Raw genomic sequence first — 18,803 nt, forward strand, 5'->3', positions numbered from 1 at the left:
GATACTTCTGAGCCCTTTATACAGTAAACAGATGGTGAACCACTACAAAACTAGAAGCAAGCATAACATCTTAAGGAATTATTAAGAATCTTACTCTTCATTTGGAGGATTACCACAGAGTTGGACAAATAATTTTCTTAGGAGGATCATGAGGAATTAGGGTAAGAAATATAATGGAAATGATAATAGAGATGGTCACAAAAAGAACTGAGAAAAGAGATCATAGTAATAAGTGAACAATAATATAAACACTCTTAGAAAAAAGAAAATCTACACAAAAAAGAACTGCCCAAAGAGAATGAAGATAGATGCTTATGAAAAAAAGAAAAGAATGCTCTGTAAGCTCCACTCAATTTGCTGAATGTTAAATATATTCCTGAGACCCCCCCATTCCTGAAGCCCCAAAATAAAGTCAATGTCTAAGTAAAACTGAGACTTAGTACTTGACATAGTTTCTAACGAAAGTAATAACCAACAAAATAGATCCAATTATGTCAGTTTACAAGAGATAAAGAAATGAAAACATCAAAAGCAAGAAAACAAAAATATTAAGACTATCTAGTCATGTCAGTGGTTATACATGTAAAAACAGAAATTCAGGTGAGAATAGCTACGTAAAAGGGACAAGATAGCCCAGTAGATAGAGCACAGAATGTAGTCCTGCTCCAAAAAGCTGTCGTATGATTTTTAGAAAGTCATCGTATTATCTCTAGAGCTGAAATAATGTAGATTCAGTAGAATCTTTTGAGGAACAGTGATATGATGTAAATAAATAACACAGTGTTTTCTGCATGAGAAAACACTACTTAAAGAGAAAAGGGTTTTTTAACTTTTTAAAAAAAGAAAAATTTGACTTATTTACAAAATTACTAAATATTAAGTATGAAAAATGGCTTACCTTTTTTCCCCTAGAACGTAAGAAGCTGATGGAATCACATATTTCCAATGGAAGATATTACTGCTTGAAACTAGGTCACTATAATTATCAACTGTTTAAAATGAGACAAAAGAAAGGGGTAACATTAATTATCTACAATTATACATTTCTTTATTAAGAAGAAACTTATGTCACACAAAACCTCAAGCCTTGAAGAGACATATGTCCCTAGGTTTGAACTCTCCAGGGAAAGTTTCTTTGAGCAAAGATTAGACAAATAGTTGAAAACTATTTAAATAATCACTGATCACTAAATGTAAATAGCTTTTTTAACTAAAAAGAAAAAAAAATTTTTTTTCAATATTTACTGTTATCACCCTACTTTTTTCCCAAAAAAGGAAAACATGAAAGTTCAGCTAACACAAAAAGGCCCCACTATTCAAAAAAAAAAAAGAGGGTAATATTCAGACAGCTTCAAGGACAAAAAGTATGTTCTAGACCAGATCATATTTACAGTTCCTCATCTAGAATTCAACTAACATTCAACTGCAGCAATCAGCCAAGCTTGGCAAATTAAAATAACAGTAATTTTGACAGATTATCTTCTATAAATATTCAAATATGGACGTCTGTGTGCATGCAAGGGTCTCTATATGCCAATCAAAATGCTTTGTTTAGGATCCTAAAATTGAGCATGTTTTTACCCTTCATTTCCGTAGGGGTCCCCTGGATCCTTAACTTTCATTTTAACTCTTTCACCTCAACTCATAGAGCTGCCAAGTATTTCAATTCTGTGCCCTGAATTATATTACCTATGGCCTGAATTTAAAAATTTTGAGAGTAACACTCATATAAATATAAAGCACCAATAGACAAGAAGAAACAACCTAGGGTCTTAAAAAAAGTCTAGGTCTGTAAAGACAAAAACAAAAATTCAGGAATTGGGGGTAATAGGGATAATGAAAGCAGGGAGAGTTGCTTGACAGTTAGCAACTGAGTAAAAGATTAACTTTTAATTCAGGTAATCAGGTATGCCTTGGTAAAGTAAAATTCAAATATAAAGAGCAATTAACAACTTCATAAATTTGGGCTGTATGCAAAGTTCAATTAAGATAGACTACTATTTATTTGGCTCAAGGAAGACCTTATACTTTAAGTATACCAAAGTGTCAAAAGTGGGAAAATGCGTTTAGTGTGAAATTGAAACCAAAATTTTTAAATGCATAGATAGCCCTATATTTAATCAAGAATAATGGCTTTAAAGAACACAAGCTATCTGATACATGAATTTTCTAACTGTCCTCCTCTCCTGTCTCCCATTAGTTTAGTTTCCCTTAAACATGTACACAGTTACTGAAAAGCCTCAGAAATTCCAGGAAAACTACAAGTGATAGGCACGATTCTACATCTAGAGGAGCAACAAAATTATGGAAGAAAAGTCAACCTACTTGGAGGCACTGCCCTTCTACGCCCACTTGGAAAGAAACAGTGATAAAGACCTCTAGTAAAATTGCTCAAAACATCTCTGGAAAACAGGCTTGAATGAAATTCTACTTCATGATCCACTCACCATTCAACCACCCAAAACCAGGTCCAACAGTGGATCCAAGCCAGATCAACGGTTCTCAACGCAGTGAAAATGAAAGTCACTCCATCATGTCTGACTCTACAACCCAATGGACTGTAAGTCCAGGGAATACTCCAGGCCAGAATACTGGGGTGGGTAGCCACTCCCTTCTCCAGGGGATCTTCCCAACCCAGGGATCGAACCCAGGTCTCCCACATTGCAGGTGGATTCTTTACCAGCTGAGCCACCAGGGAAGGGAAGACAGAAAAAAAGTCTGGTCCAAGGACCAGTAGCTTCAGGCTCCACTGGGAGTTTGTTAGAAGTTCAGAATCTCAGGCCCTAACCAATGACATATTGGATCAGAATCTGCATTTTAACAAGATCTCCAAATAATTCGTATACATATTACAATTTGAGAAGCTCTGCTGGAAGAAGATTAGAATGAGAGAGAAAGTACAATTCCTCTGTTTAAAGATTGGTTCCCACTATAGACCACAGTTTGGCCAATAAGCAATCAATTTTAATCTCTGGTTTATCACTACTCCTACAATTTTTATATTTTGATTAAGGGATCTTGAAATACAGAAACCCCTTCTAAGTCAAAGTAATGAGTAATCATTAATTCTCAGGTCCCAAGAAAGGCTATGACAGTTATCAAATCATATTAGCTACACAACTAATTTAAAAATAGTAATAACTCCTTTCCTTTTAAATCCTAGACACCAAGAACATGCAGGGTTCCCGTCGCTAAGAGGGAGACCAAGAGACCAAAAGTCTATGCTATCTTATAACCAGAAGAGAAAGCTATACATACTGGTTATTCAGCTATGGTCTCTCAGCAACAAATCCATCCTTTAACACTCAGCTCAGTAATGCTGATAATATTAATAGAACTGTGGAAACTACTTTTCTCTTTTGCCAGCTAGCTTCCTCATGCTGTCGATAAGGAGAAGCTTGGTTTTTCCACTCAGCATTGATGTAGCACAAGCCCTCCATCCCAACAGCAGCAGTTGGTGAGAGCCAAAAGTTTTTTCTGACACTCTAAGAAGCACCAGCAATAGTGAGACAGTACCCCATCTAGAAGTTTTGAGCCGAAACTCTACTCTAAGCTCTTCTTCATCCCCCTGTCCTCTGGATGACTGATGCTTTCTACAATTATTGTCTCTGTGTTACTCCAGTATTCCACTTTGGCCTTCTCAGCCTCTAATACCTCTATAACCTACTCCCCGTATTAAATTTTATGGCAGAAATATAGTGTAGATTGCTTCCCTGTCTAGATTCTAACTGATATGTAAATGGAATAAAATTTTAGCATGATTTGATCAATCTGGAAAACTACTTTCCCAAAACATGATAATCCATGAGAAATATGCACTGACTCTGTCCAAATATGTACAAGGGAAATGGCAGCAAAAAGTACAACTGAGAAAGAAAAAGAGGGAACATAACCTAAGAAAGTAATGTACTAAAACAAACATCATGGTAGAAAACACATTTTGACCCCCCAAAGCATAAAGAAAAGGTCAATAGAAAGTCTAAAACAAAAATGTTTTCCACTTTAATAAAAATCACAGAATTTAAGAAGTAGAAGAAACTTTATTATACTGCCTCTGCCACTGTTCAGTTTTGTTAATTTTATATTGAGTTTGGATTACTATACTTTCAAGAAGCTGTTGAGAAATTAGAGAGAATCCATAGAAGATCACAAAACTTATGAGAGCACTAGGAAATAAAAGTCATGAAGAAGGGCTCAAGGAGTCAAACTTTTCAGTCCAGTATATTGTGAAGAAAACTTCAAGCCAACATTATTAGCTGCCTCCCAGTTAAAGAGTTCTGACCAGTTTACACTTGATTATCCTTCAGATCCTTAAAATGATGGAAGATAATAGTAAATGAAGACATAAAATGGAGTTACCTAGCTTAATGATTTCCTTCACGTTAATAAAGTAGCAGCTCTTAATGCTATCCATATGAGAATGACTTAGATTATTCTTTAAAAAACAATGATGATGATAAATGTCCAGAACACTACAGCCAGACATCTGACTTAACTGGTCTGAGGTAGAGTCTAGGCATGTTAAAAAAAAAAACAACAACAACACACATCCAAGTGTTTATAATGTACTGACAAAGGGATTTGGAACCACTAGTGGGACATTCTATGACTTTAATACTCAAGATATGATCTAAAGACTAGCTACATCCAGAGCTGGCTTAAAACTGAGCGTTCAAAAACTAAGATCATGGCATCTGGTCCCATCACTTCATGGCAAATAGATGGGGAAAAAATGGAAACAGTGACAGACTTTATTTTCTTGGGCTCCAGAATCATTGTGGACAGTGACGGCAGCCATGAAATTAAAAGATGCTGGCTCCTTGGAAAAAAAGGTATGACCAACTTAGACAACGTATTTAAAAGCAGAAACATTACTTTGCCAACAAAGGTCTGTATAGTCAAGGCTATGGTTTTTTCCAGTAGTCAGGCATGGCTGTGAGAGTAGGACCATAAAGAAGGCCAAAGAATTGATGCTTTTGAACTGTGGTGTTGGAGAAGACTTTTGAGAGTCCCTTGGACTGCAAGGAGATCCAACCAGTGCATTCTAAAGGAAATCAGTCCTGAATATTCATTGAAAAGACTGATGCTGAAGCTCCAGTACTTTGGTTGCCTAATGTGAAGAACTGACTCATTGGAAAAGACCCTGATGCTGGGAAAGATTGAAGGCAGAAGAAGGGGACAACAGAGGATGAGATGGCTAGATGGCATCACTGACTCAACGGACATGAGTTTGAACAAGCTCCAGGAGTTGGTAAAAGACAGGGTCGCCTGACGTTCTGCAGTCCATGGGGTTGCAGAGTCAGACACATCTGAACGACTAAACTGAACTGACCAAAACATGTTGAAATAATTCAGAAGGAAATGTACTTATTGGAAATAAAAATACTATAAGAAAGAAGGAAAAAATCAGTGTGCTTTACTCTGGTTTAAAAAGAAAAATTGTTATAACAGTAATATAATCATATCAACCCTGTTAAGGGTCTGTAGCCCACACTTAAAACAGAAAGGAATATGACACAAAAGCAGTAACTCAGATTACCTATAACATCAATTGTCAATATTCTAAGGTGAATGATAAATATACCAATACTGCAGATAGGGTTCCTATGAATGAACAATTTCTGGAAAGAATCACTTTACTATCTACCTTTGGGAAATAATAAAGCCCTATGTTAGGAGACATATTTTCCTTGATGTCTCCTTAATTCACTCTATACTCTTCCTATGACCACCACCATCACCCTCTGAAAAGGACAAAAGGTTATGATTTTTTTTTACAATGAAATGGCATGATGTATAATTTAGTCTGATTTTTCTCTTCTTCTGTACCCCACGACTACTAACTTCCAAAAAGTTCACTCTCTGCTTCTGTCATTACAGAAGCAAAATCTTCAGCCCCAGAAAGACACAGATGATTCTTTTGAAAATGCTGAAGACAATTTTAAAGAAGAGGTCAGATAAAAGGCTATCAATAAAAGACCTACTAGAAAGTTTTAATAATTCATGTGAATTCTAAATAGCACAATAGAAAAGCCAATGTTTCCAGAGACAAATATATTATTGTACTGGCAAATAGACTGAGCTTAAACTAAGCAAAATTATATCCTATGAGTATTTAAAGCAGAGCAACAATGTCTATGTTTTAGCTTCATTCAGTCCAACGATACTCCTAAAAAATACAGTGTACCATCTTCATTTGACAAAGCCCGGTTGACCTAGTTTCTGAGAAAGAACAAAACTACAGATATTAAAAACAGCACTGCTTACCCCATAGAGTTATTAAAGTGGATGCTGGAGCCAGAAAGATTTGGGGGCTAAAAATACAAATGCAAAGACTAACTGAAATGGAGTCTTCTAAAGACCTAAGTTTAAAATTATGACTTGAACTCATTGGTTCCTTTGGGTAAGGTTTTACCTGAAGAATCTAAGAAAGCTGAGGTGCATGTGAAGCACTTTAGTGGTGAATTCTGATTTCCCAAACTGTGGATCTGGAATAAGACTTCCCAGGAAGCCAACACAGACAAAACCCAAAAGAAGAGTGTTCTTAGGAGAGAAAGCAACCGTCAAAAAACAACAGAAGCTGAGCATTCCTGATATGACTCTGTCACTAACTAACATGACTAATAAAGTAACCCATACCAAAACTCCTTGAAAATTTCCATCAGATTTTAATCATTCATGTTAGTTATATAAATTATTTATAGCTATTTTTTCCTTTCTAGTTAGTACCAGAAAACACTCTCTTTGTGTCTCTACCTATCTTCATAATAGTATGTTCTTCATAATAGTACGCATCTCTACCTATCTTCATAATAGGCATAAAAGTATGCCTTATGTTCTCATCCTATTAAAAAAGACTATATTATTTGAATAATAAAATATACAATATTTATAAAAAAAATTAAAATACACATCAAAGAAGTGATATTTACTAAAAAATAGTTGAATGAACAAATATTACTACCTTCCTACCCTCATAACATGGAAAAATTTTAATGGAAAAAGTTTACCAGCTCCATCACCAATAAAATAGAAAGCTTATTATATCAAAGAAACACAACTATTTAAAATCACTAGAATGATTTTTTAATCATCAGGAAGAATAAATTAAAAGTATTCTCAAACTTCATAGTGAATCAGAATTACTTAATTAATCTTGCAAAATTACAGAATCTGAGCTCCATGGCCAGAGATTATGATTCATAAAGTCTGAGTTTCTGAAGATGAACCCCAAACTCTACATTTTAACAGGCTTCCTAAATGATTATCAACTGGATTATCCTTGAACTACAATTTACTGTACACTTCACCTTCAATCCACTGTCAACTTCTTAATAAGTCTTTGAGGTCTGATCAGAATGCCCACCGTCAGTCTCATCTTAACAGCCTCAATTTCTATATGAACTACATGCTTACAACTAACACAGAGATAAAATAATAGCAATCAGTTATTGGACATATATTACTATGGGCTGTAAATTCTGCACAATCTATTATACGTATATAACTCTGGAGTGCTGTAGTCCATGAGGTCACAAAAGAGTTGCATATGACTTGGTGACTAAACAACAAGAATTAAATGATATTTTGCATATAAAATATAGTACAGTGTCTGGCTAAAATAAATGCTCAATAAAAGTACTAGTTGAAACTAGTACAACTAGTACAACTAGCTACTAGTTGAAAACTAATGGCTACACAAAAACCTGCACATAGATGTTCAGTTCAGTTCAGTCGCGTGGTCGTGTCCAACTCTTTGCGACCCCACGAACCGCAGGACGCCAGGCATCCCTGTCCATCATCAACTCCCATAGTTCACCCAAACCCATGTCCATCAAGTCAGTGATGCCATCCAACCATCTCATCCTCTGTCGTCCCCTTCTCCTCCTGCCCTCAATCTTTCCCAGTATCAGGGTCTTTTCCAGTGAGTCAGCTCTTCGCATCAGGTGGCCAAAGTATTGGAGTTTCAGCTTCTGCATCATCAGTCCTTCCAATGAACACCCAAGGACTGATCTCCTTTAGGATGGACTGGTTGGATCTCCTTGTGGTCCAAGGGACTCTCAAGAGTCTTCTCCAACACCACAGTTCAAAAGCATCAATTTTTCGGCACTCATAGTCCAACTTTCTTTATAGTCCAACTCTCATATCCATACATGACCACTGGAAAAACCATAGCCTTGACTAGATGGACCTTTGTTGGCAAAGTAATGTCTCTGCTTTCTAATATGCTGTAGGTTTGTCATAACTTTCCTTCCAAGGAGTAAGCATCTTTTCATTCCATGGCTGCAATCACCATCTGCAGTGATTTTGGAGCCCAGAAAAATTAAGTCAGACACTGTTTCCACTGTTTCCCCATTTATTTGCCATGATGTGTTGGAACCAGATGCCATGATCTTAGTTTTCTGAATGTTGAGCTTTAAGTCAACTTTTTCACTCTCCTCTTTCACTTTCATCAAGAGGCTCTTTAGTTCTTCACTTTCTGCCATAAGGGTGGTGTCATCTACATATCTGAGGTTATTGATATTTCTCCCAGCAATCTTGATTCCAGCTGGTGCTTCATCCAGTCCAGCATTTCTCATGATGTACTCTGCATATAAGTTAAATAAGCAGGGTGACAATATACAGCCTTGATGTACTCCTTTTCCTATTTGGAACCAGTCTGTTGTTCCATGTCCAGTTCTAACTGGTGCTTCCTGACCTGCATATAGATTTCTCAGGAGGCAGGTCAGGTGGTCTGGTAGTCCCATCTGTTGAAGAATTTTCCACAGTTTATTGTGATCCACACAATCGAAGGCTTTGGCATAGTCAATAAAGCAGAAATAGATGTTTTTCTGGAACTCTCTTGCTTTCTCGATGATTCAGTGGATGTTGGCAATTTGATCTCTGGTTCCTCTGCCTTTTCGAAAACCAGCTTGAACATCTGGAAGTTCACGGTTCACATATTGCTGAAGCCTGGCTTGCAAAATTTTGAAAATTACTTTACTAGCGTATGAGATGAGTGTGATTGTGCGGTAGTTTGAGCATTCTTTGGCATTGCCTTTCTTTGGGATTGGAATAAAAACTGACCTTTTCCAGTTCTGTGGCCACTGCTGAGTTTTCCAAATTTGCTGGTATATTGAGTGCAGCACTTTCATAGCATCATCTTTCAGGATTTGAAATAGCTCAACTGGAATTCCATCACCTCCACTAGCTTTGTTCACAGTGATGCTTCCTAAGGCCCACTTGACTTCACATTCCAGGATGTCTGGCTCTAGGTGAGTGATCACACCATCGTGATTATCTGGATGTTCAGAATAGCTTTATTTATAATTGCCAAAACTAGGAAGCAACCAGAATGTCCTTCAGTGGGTGAATAGATAAGTAAACTTTGGTACTTTCAGATGATGAAATATTATTCAGTACCAAAATGGAATGAGCTATCAAGTCATGAAAAGACATGGGGGGAACCTGAAAGTAAACAAAGTCAATCTGAGAAGGCTACATAACTGTATAATTCCAACTAATATGCCATTTGGAAAACAAAAAACTATGGAGACAGTAAAAAGATTAGGAATAGTTCAGGGTTGGAAGCTGGGGAGAAGGGATGAAAAGACACAGAGGATATGGAGGGGAGGGGTGCAGTGAATATATTCTTCATGGTTTTATAATTATACATACATATCATTATACATTTGTCCAAACTCACAGAATGTACAACCTAAAGAGTCAATCCTAAAGTAAACGATGGATTTCTGATTACAATGTGTCAATGTAGCTTCACCAGCTGTAACAAACGTACCACTCTGGTGGGAACTGTTGATAAATGGAGGAGGCAATACATGTGCAGGGGCAAAGGGTATACAGGAAACCTCTATACCTCCCTCTCAGTTTTGTTGTGAACCTAAAACCACTCTAAAAAAAAATCATCTTTATTAAAAACAAACAAACAAACAGTAAAGTGCTATCATCCCTTATAGCAAAGATATTATTTTACGGGGGTCCTCCTAACAACCCTAAGAGGCAGTCGCTATTATTTCCAAATTGCAGTTAAGGAAATTAAGGTTTAGCAACTTGCCCAGGCAAGTAACTTGCCTAGAGGTAGTGAAGGAGAAGAGACAGGGTTCATGAGAAAGCAAGTAACTCCAAAATCTGAACTCTTTAACCTAAGCTAACTTCCTCAAGAAGCCAGGCAACAACAGTCAATACAAAACCGTTCCACATTCATAACCACCCTTCACAAGAATTTTCCTGAGTTATCCCCAGGTCAGTCATGGGGAATGACCTAAGCACACACTCACAAATGTTCCTAAGGCTAAGAACTAAAGAAGGCCAGGCACTGGACTATGACAGACGTCTGAGAAAAGGTAATTATAGTAACCAAAACTATGTAGGGGTTGCTGAATAAACTATTTTGTATTAAGGAATGTTCAAATAAGTATAATACTTAAAGAGTGTTTAATGCTTTCACAGCACTTTAGAATTATGAATTACTAATAACTCCTTGACAAGGGTCAATATGACTGTTAACCTTCCAGCAAACATGAAGATACAGATTGATAAAATCTAAACAGCTAACACTGAATGACTTTAGATTCATTAACCTGACAAACTCAGTCTTGGAACTCTCCACACATAAGGACTATGATCCTTAGTTAAGAGTTTAAGAAGTCACAAGGGGGTCAATTCAAAACAGGACTTCTATATTTCATCCACACAAAATATGAACATAATAAATATGAAATTCAAAGCTCTCTAATGCTCTTTAATGTTTCCTACTCAAATTTTATAAAATTTGATTATGTTCCTAACGATTAAGTTTTGTACATTTTTTAAAACACTCTGTAACTTTTCTCAAAATATGTATTTCCCAGTACCTTAAATTGCTCCCATGTGGCTATTGTCTTATCTCTCAAGAATTAATATTCTTCTCGCTTGCTTCTTCCTACAACCCATCACCGAAACGGTAAGCAATGCTTTCCACAAACATCCCTTACCCTGCTCCCACCTGAACCACAACTACACGCACAAGTAAAACACAATTCACTGATAACATCAAAAAAAAATGAAAGCAAGTATTAGTCGCTCAGCCCTGTCTGACTCTTTGCTATTCCATGGATTGTAATCCGCCAGGATCCTCTGTCTATGGGATTTTCTGGGCAAGAATACTTGCCAGGAGATTGCCATTTCCTCCTCCAGGGGATCTTTCCTACCCAGGGATTGAACCCAGGACTCCCACACTGCAGGAAGATTCTTTACCATCTGAGCCACCAGGGAAGCCCGATAACATCAGCATACCACTAAAACTACAAACTCAGAAAATGAAAATTACTGATTATGATAATGTGTACACTACCCTGTTCAACTATACAGAAGAGAACTTGTATTTTAACCTGGTATCTCTCAACAAGTTAATGCAACTCTTGTAGTTACTTAGTTTTATCAATCTTAGTTTTACAGATAACTAAGAAGATTTTTAATGAAAATGCATTCAAATTAGACTCTTAGTCAAATAAAATGTGATACATAATAATGAACAATATACATATAAAACTCAGGCAGAAAGAACACATAGCTCTCATTTGTTCACCTTCTCTTTCAGGAAATAAACTCTTTACTCCCTGTCCCATACACAGAGTCTGATTCACCGGACAGCTACTGCCCAAACAATCTCAGTAGGGCAAAAGGAAGCCAACGACTGAACACGGACTGAACATTTCCCTGTGCTGGAGATCTGTTCGTTAAACATATAAAAGTAGCTAACTCCATTATCTAGATTTTTACAGAGAACATGCATTACACTTTAATAGTTACAAAAGATTTAGTCATTTTTTTTTATGTGATAAGTTTATTTAGTGGGAGCTTTTCTCTCTTTTTTTTTTTTTAAGGAAAAAGCAGATTTTAGAAATCCCTGCCTGAGAAATAATGCAACTTTAAACATACCAAATCCCATAAAAGCAAATCAGTGAAATCAGTGAGGTTGTAAAGGGCTCTAGACGGTGGCACAGAGTCCCTGAGCCAGCAGACGCCACGTTTCAAGAACTGTGTGCTTCTCTTCCTGAGCTCTGTCTACAGAAGAAGCACTCTGCTCTTTATAATGGAAACCAGAGCCCAGAACTAATATGACCACAGAAATTATCTGGAACAGCCTAGAAGTCCCTCTAACTGCGTAACACCCACACACCTCAAATGATAGGAAACCTAAACACTTGGTAAATCTTTCCCCACTCTCTTCGTACTAAGTATAAACAAATATGTTCCCAGTAATGAGCAGACTCTCTGGACACACTGAATAGGGATACCGTTAGGCCCCGGACTGCCCTCCACTCCTTCACAGAGGAAGAATAAGCCATCTAATTGTAATTTAATCAGAAACTTTTTAAAGAACCTATCTTTTAATGGTATAAACTGTCCAGTAAGGCAGTCAGTAGCCAAATGTGGCCACTGAGCATGTGAAATATGGCTAGTTTAAACTGAGAAATGCCCTAAATGTAAAATACACACTGACTTCAAAAACTCAGTAGGAATAAAAGAATGCAAAGTATTTCATTATTTTTATTAATTATTTTAAATATTTAAATAATATACATTATTAAAACTAATTTAACCTATTTCTTTTTACCTTATTTAATATGACTACCAGAAAATTTTAAATTACATGCATGGTTCACATTGTATTTCTATTGTACAGTGCTGATCTACCTAAACCAGTGACCATAAGCCCTTACTTATTGAACTTCCTGGATCAAGCTTTCATGCTTCTATAGCATCATAAAATCTGGTCCTCACCAAAATTCCCTTTCCCCCTGATTTGCAGAGCAGATTATATTCAGGTTCCTTCCTTTCTGATACCATCATTCAGCCTTAAAATGCTGAATAAATTCTGTAATATTTCACCTCCTCCACCAGCATCACCGTCCAACCCAAGTTACCAGCCTTAAAATATTCATCTTTCATCTCTAATGGCTATCACATTTAGAGAAGAAAAGGCAGAGAATTTTTCACAAATGGGCCTCCAGGTTATCTTTAAGAAGAAATCTATGATAGTGCTAAGGGTTTAGTCTCTAGAATCAAAAATCATGAACCCTGCCTTCCACTGTGCAAAGCATTATAGCTCAGTTCCCTTATCTGTAACATGGGTAAATACTATTATGTTTCATTTAACACATTTCATTATTAATATAAGAAAAGCATTTAGAACAGCATCTGGGACTTCAGTGCTAATAAGTATTAGTTATTACCGTTATTATAATTTCCTTTCTTGTCCTGCTTCCTGAACCTATCATTCTCCTCTTTCTACTCCTGACTGCTCCATTAACAGGTTCTCACTTCAGTCAAACCTGCAACATATGCAACAAAAGGTAAAGAATACACAACAACGGGAAGGAGGTCATTCGGAGCCAAAAAGAACAAAGAATACCAAACACAAGAGCCCATAAGAAAGTGTACTATGTGACATAACCAGAAGATTCCTCAGCATGATAAACAGTCTAGCTAATTCTGGGACCCTGCAAAAGGTATCTTCAAGGGGGTTGAAACAGATGCTCCTAAAGTCCCCTTTTAATCCTCTATGCCCCTATCAAAGTATCCAACCCAGACGTTAAAACCTGGAACCTTTGTAACTTTGAGTCAGCTACTGACTCATATCTGTACACCTAAAAATTAACAAGTTCCTATCTGCATCTATTGGAGAGCCTAAGTTTAGACCTCTATCACATGACAACACAGGTTAAAATCTGTCCACTCTTACCTAAAAGCCCAAGAAGCAGAGGACATATAGATCAAAGGTCAAAATACTCACTTTGTCACTTGCAGCATACTGAGTCTCAGGGGCCTGGAGTAGATTCAGGTAAGCAGCTCTTTAACTTAAAGCCAAAATTCAGTTCAGCTTAACCTCTCATTACCCTTTTCATATTCTGTCATATACTGTAGACAATTACACTATATATTTTATTTCCTACTTTCTCAAATTAGACAGAAAGCATCTTAAAGGCTAGGACTATATCTTCCCTAATTCAAAACTACAACCTTAATTCTGACATATTGGATACACAAATATTTGTCTTGCTAGATTGAATTTATAGTTACAGTATAAAACAATACTATTTACCTTTGTGAAGTCTTTGGTTTTTAGAACAATCTCACGTGATTTCACTTGATTATTCCAATGATCCTATAGTCACAGCAAAGGCATAGTCTCATTTCTATGAAGTACCTGAATTTCAAATGTCTGATTAACTAACTAAAAATTATTCACTTTAGTACATCTTAATAAGCAAATTTTTAGTCCCAGGCCACACTGGTCATAAGTGACAAAGCCAGAATGGCACTGTGCTATATCACACCACACTAGGACCTTTCTCGGAGAGAACCAGTAAAGGAAGGGAGAAAGTGAAAGAAGACACTGACAAGTTTTGATAATGAGATAAATGTATAACCGATCCCTAAATAAAACAACTGCTTTTCACAATTCTTTTTTCCGATCTTATTAAAGTCTCAAAGTTTTATTTTTCTTCCTAAAAGTTTCTTTGTGTTGAGTTTCTTCCTTTATTCTCACATAATTAGTTGTACTTTCATCATTAAAATTATATTCCATCTCAAATTTTACCTGCTATCTGCCCTCGTGCCTATAAGCTAAATTATGTTTTCAAGTTATGCAATTTTGTAAATATAGTTTCCTTATTCTGTCTTAATAAATGTTTTGTTATTCACTTGAATTTGCCAGTATTCTCTAATTTGTTTTTTTGTTTGGTTTTTGTTCAAAGCTACACTCTCTAAAAATAACCTATATAAGTCCACATTCTGCTAATATATACACTATACTTTTGTGAGAAAAGAACTGGCAGCTTCTCTAGAAAAGAACCTACATTGAAAAATCAACCAACATTGGCTGACACTAAAATAATAATAAAAGCATTAACTTGCAACCTATTTCACTACTGAGTTCATATTTAGAATGTCCATAAACCCCCCATTTAATCGATGACAATCAATTCACTCAACTTCTCTGAATCTGTTTTACTGTGTGTGATAATAAAAACATTGGTCTAGATCTTTAGAATTTCTTTTAAATTCTAAAGAGTTCCTGAGATTACGGGTTTAAGTCCAAGTTTATTTACCCTATAAAAGTTGATTTATTATTTTAATGCACATATCTGCACCTTTTCTACTTTACTTAAAGGTAAGAACTATACATCTTTGTAGCCTTATCCTTTTGGATAAGAGGTGTTTATGGTGCTAACAGAAGAGGTGGTAACATGGCACTATGTACATGCAGGCATGTTTCAGTTGCCTTTCTAACCTTAAGTGTTAAATTGTTAGCACTGACAGAAGACTCTCAATTCCCTACGTGTGATTCAACAGCAAATCACTTCAATTTCTGAGAAGACACAGTAAAATTGGTTAGAACCCAAGTCAAGTCATTATAGCCCATGATCAATATTCAGCATAATGAGTATCTGCAAAAGAGATGGTAATTAATTGGGACAGGGAGACTGGCCCCAAACCCTGTGCTTAGCCACGGTTCTTCATAACCCTTAGAGCCATCTCCCAACTGATGATGTGAAAACCAGACCTCAGAATAACATCCACATCCCCAGATCATAAAACTAGAGGAAGGAAGAATAAGGGAAACATTAACATGGATATGTATTTTACTTCTGATTCACTATCTAACCTGCTTCAAGAAATTTACCAAATTTGTTTTCAGACAAGGTGAAAGGCAATTTTATATTACAGTAAAATTTGAGGAAGTAATTTTTTAAAACACAGACCTACAGTTTTTCAGGTATTTCCAATCAACGTGTAATTATGTCAACATTAGCTTAAATTTAAATTGAAATCTATTATCCCTTTAAATATTCTTAGTAGATGCCTAGGCCTTGATAAAAATCACTAACCTGTGTTTAGAATACTCATGTATCTATAAAATTCAATGCAGAAACAAGCAGAACAGACAACAATCATATAACGGTGCACAGAGCAGTGGGAAAATGAAAAAGTGTCTGGGAACCTTAATAAAGAGTCACAGATAATCATCGCATCGACACGCAGTTAAACACATGGCACTCCAGTTTCAGGAATCCTGAGCTTACCAAAACTTTGACAACTAAATTTGGGTTGCTTGGGGTGAGGAAAAGAGATGCGAAAGGGGAGTGAGGAGCCTTTAAAAACCCCTATTTTGACTAAGACTGCAGCTGTAATTACAGCTGTTCTGAAGCTTTTCTTGAAACTGCTAAATAACAGTTTTTTAAACAATAATAACCAAAAGTAGGTTTAATGAACTGAAGAATTTGATAGGAGGACTTCATAGTTAAAGGTGTTTGGTTTTTTTTTTTTTTACTACATAATTAACTTTCTATTGTTTTTGCTCTGCAACTAGTAGATAAGAATTGTTACAAAAGGCAAGAACCTTTCTCAGCTTTCTTAGATGTCCAAGTTTTCAATGTTTTTTTTTAACATTAAAAAAAAAAAACACATTAGAAAGTGCACACTGCACTTCCTTCCTTTAGTATCTTTACATAAACTCACATTTTACATTTCTTCTCCCTCACCATGCCATGTACTTGGCATACTTATGAAACAAGTATATGAACCAAACTAGAAACAGGTATGATATCAATAAACAACACATTGAGTCCTTTTGATAACATTCCAAATATATTCTCTAAGAGTGTACTTACATTAAAAAAGGTTACATTACACATAAGCACAAATGAAGTTATACACATTGTAGACTCATTTTTGTGTCATATTTAAGATATGAACAGCATCTCATTTCTCTGGATAATTATTCATTCAGTATCTAAAAATAAAAAATCTCATTCTGGTCAAAAACAGCTACATAAGAGGCTCTCAAACTCACTGCCTCCCTCAGACACATTGAATCTACATCCAAACATGCAAGTTCCTCTGAAAGAAAATCACGGACTAGCGGGTGACTATTACAAAGAGGGTAAATAAGGAAAAACCTACATCAAATGAGTGGATAAGCTGAGAAACATTCTCTTCATAAACTCCAATCCCAGCACAGCAACATACAGCTGGGAAGGAATTCACAACTACTAGCTTCTCCCTAAAGAATGAAGAGTTTAGACCCAACATCTACCACTCCAACTTTTAAGACTTCCTCTGAGGGGTTGGGCCCCAAATCATCTAGCTCTGAAAGCCAACAGACTCTACACATTATAGGAGTCCCAGACGGGAAAGAAAAAGAGGCAGAAAGTTTCTTTGAAGAAATAATGGCTGAAAACTCCCCTAACCTGAGGAAACAAATAGATACCCAGACACAGGGAGTCCATCTGAAGTGTTTCAAATAAGATGAGTCTAAACCAAGTCCCATTAAATTAAATTATCAAAAGGTAAAGACAAAGACAGAATGTTAAAAGCAGTGAGAGAGAAACCACATGCTAAGTAAAAGAAAACATCAATAGGATATTCAGCAGTTTTTTTTTTCAGCAAAATCTGAAAACTTTTATAGGCCAGAAGGAAGTAAAATAATATATTCAGAGTGCTAAAAGAAAAAAATGCCAACCAAGAATACTCTACCCATCAAAGTTGTCCTTCAAAATTGAACAAGAGATAAAGGGTTTTCCAGGCAAATAAAAGCTGAATGCGTCTACGGAGAGTTCACCAAGACGGCTGAATAGAAAGACTCTGAGCTCACCTCCTCTGATGGTTTCTATCACTGATAACGGGGCTTCCCTGGTAACTCAGCCATTGTCAAAAAATCCATCTGCCAACGCAGGAGACATGGGTTCAATCCCTGGGTTGGGAAGATCCCCTGAAGAAGGAAAGGGCAACCCACTCCAGTATTCCTGCCTGGGAAATCCCAAGGACAGAGGAACCTGGTTGGCTACAGATCAGGGGGTTGCAAACAGATACAACTGAGTGACTAAACAACAACAACTCACAACAACACTATATTATATAACTGAAATTTGCTAAGAGAGAATCTAAATGTTCTCACATACACACACACACAAAAAGATAAGCAGATAAAATAGGTGAGGTGATGGATATGTGAATTAACTAGATGGTGGGACTTCTTTCACAATTCACACAGATCAAGTCACTACAACATACACTTTACATATCCTACAATTTTATTTGTCAAGTATTGGCGGGGGAGGAGTTAAAAAAATCACACATCTAATGGAATTTTTTAAATAAACTGACTTGGTAATTTTAAAAATGTCCTAAACAGCTGAGATTTTACATTTGCATATTTTCATTTCTATCTGTGGGTAGCAGGAATTTCTAGAAAAACATCAAGAGTAAATGAAGATACTTTCTTGAGAAGAAAGAGAAAAGGATGTCTTTCAGAGTTCCCAACATTTAAAGATATAGAGGCTAAAAAAAATACTTTCCAGAAAATTAAACAAAGCTGAAACAGTGAACACTTACTTTATAAGTATCAAACATTACAAGTGGAGGAAAATGTCATTTTAGGAGCAAAGTAGAGTTCATGAAGGAAAGGTTCTTACCAGTGACTGGCAAAATGTAGACAAATTTAAATAAAATTATATAAGTGTAGATAAATCTGTTCTCTAACTTCCTCTGAATATCAAAAAGAGAAAGCTCCATTACTGAAATTTTTGTGATCTTCTGCAGAACAAAAAATAATAAAGTTCTCATAACTTACAGAAAAGTACTTAAGTATATATGATAATACTAAAATATTGATTATATCTGACACATTTACCCTAAAAGAGCTTGACAGTAAATCAAATATATTTTTCATAGTTATGGTAAGCATACCCATGTAGAAATAACAGATATGCTATACTTCATTTTTTTTTTCATTCAAGCTGGTTTGAAACGAGAGC

General features: G+C 36.1%; 1 protein-coding gene across 6 annotated transcripts in view; it reads right to left on the reverse strand.

Moving 5' to 3' along the window:
- FUT8 (fucosyltransferase 8) overlaps nucleotides 1-18,803 on the reverse strand; it is a 314,874-nt gene that overhangs the window by 211,734 nt on the left and 84,337 nt on the right. For 4 of the 6 annotated variants that reach the window (XM_043921005.1, XM_043921008.1, XM_043921009.1 and 1 more), the window contains exon 3: nucleotides 899-989. The exons of the other annotated variants lie outside the window; for them this stretch is intronic. The gene's annotated coding sequence lies outside the window, so the exon portion shown is untranslated. The remainder of the gene's footprint in view (nucleotides 1-898; nucleotides 990-18,803) is intronic. 6 annotated transcript variants of the gene reach the window in all.

Source organism: Cervus elaphus, chromosome 12 (genome assembly GCF_910594005.1).
Source record: "Cervus elaphus chromosome 12, mCerEla1.1, whole genome shotgun sequence".
Lineage (NCBI taxonomy): Eukaryota > Metazoa > Chordata > Mammalia > Artiodactyla > Cervidae > Cervus > Cervus elaphus.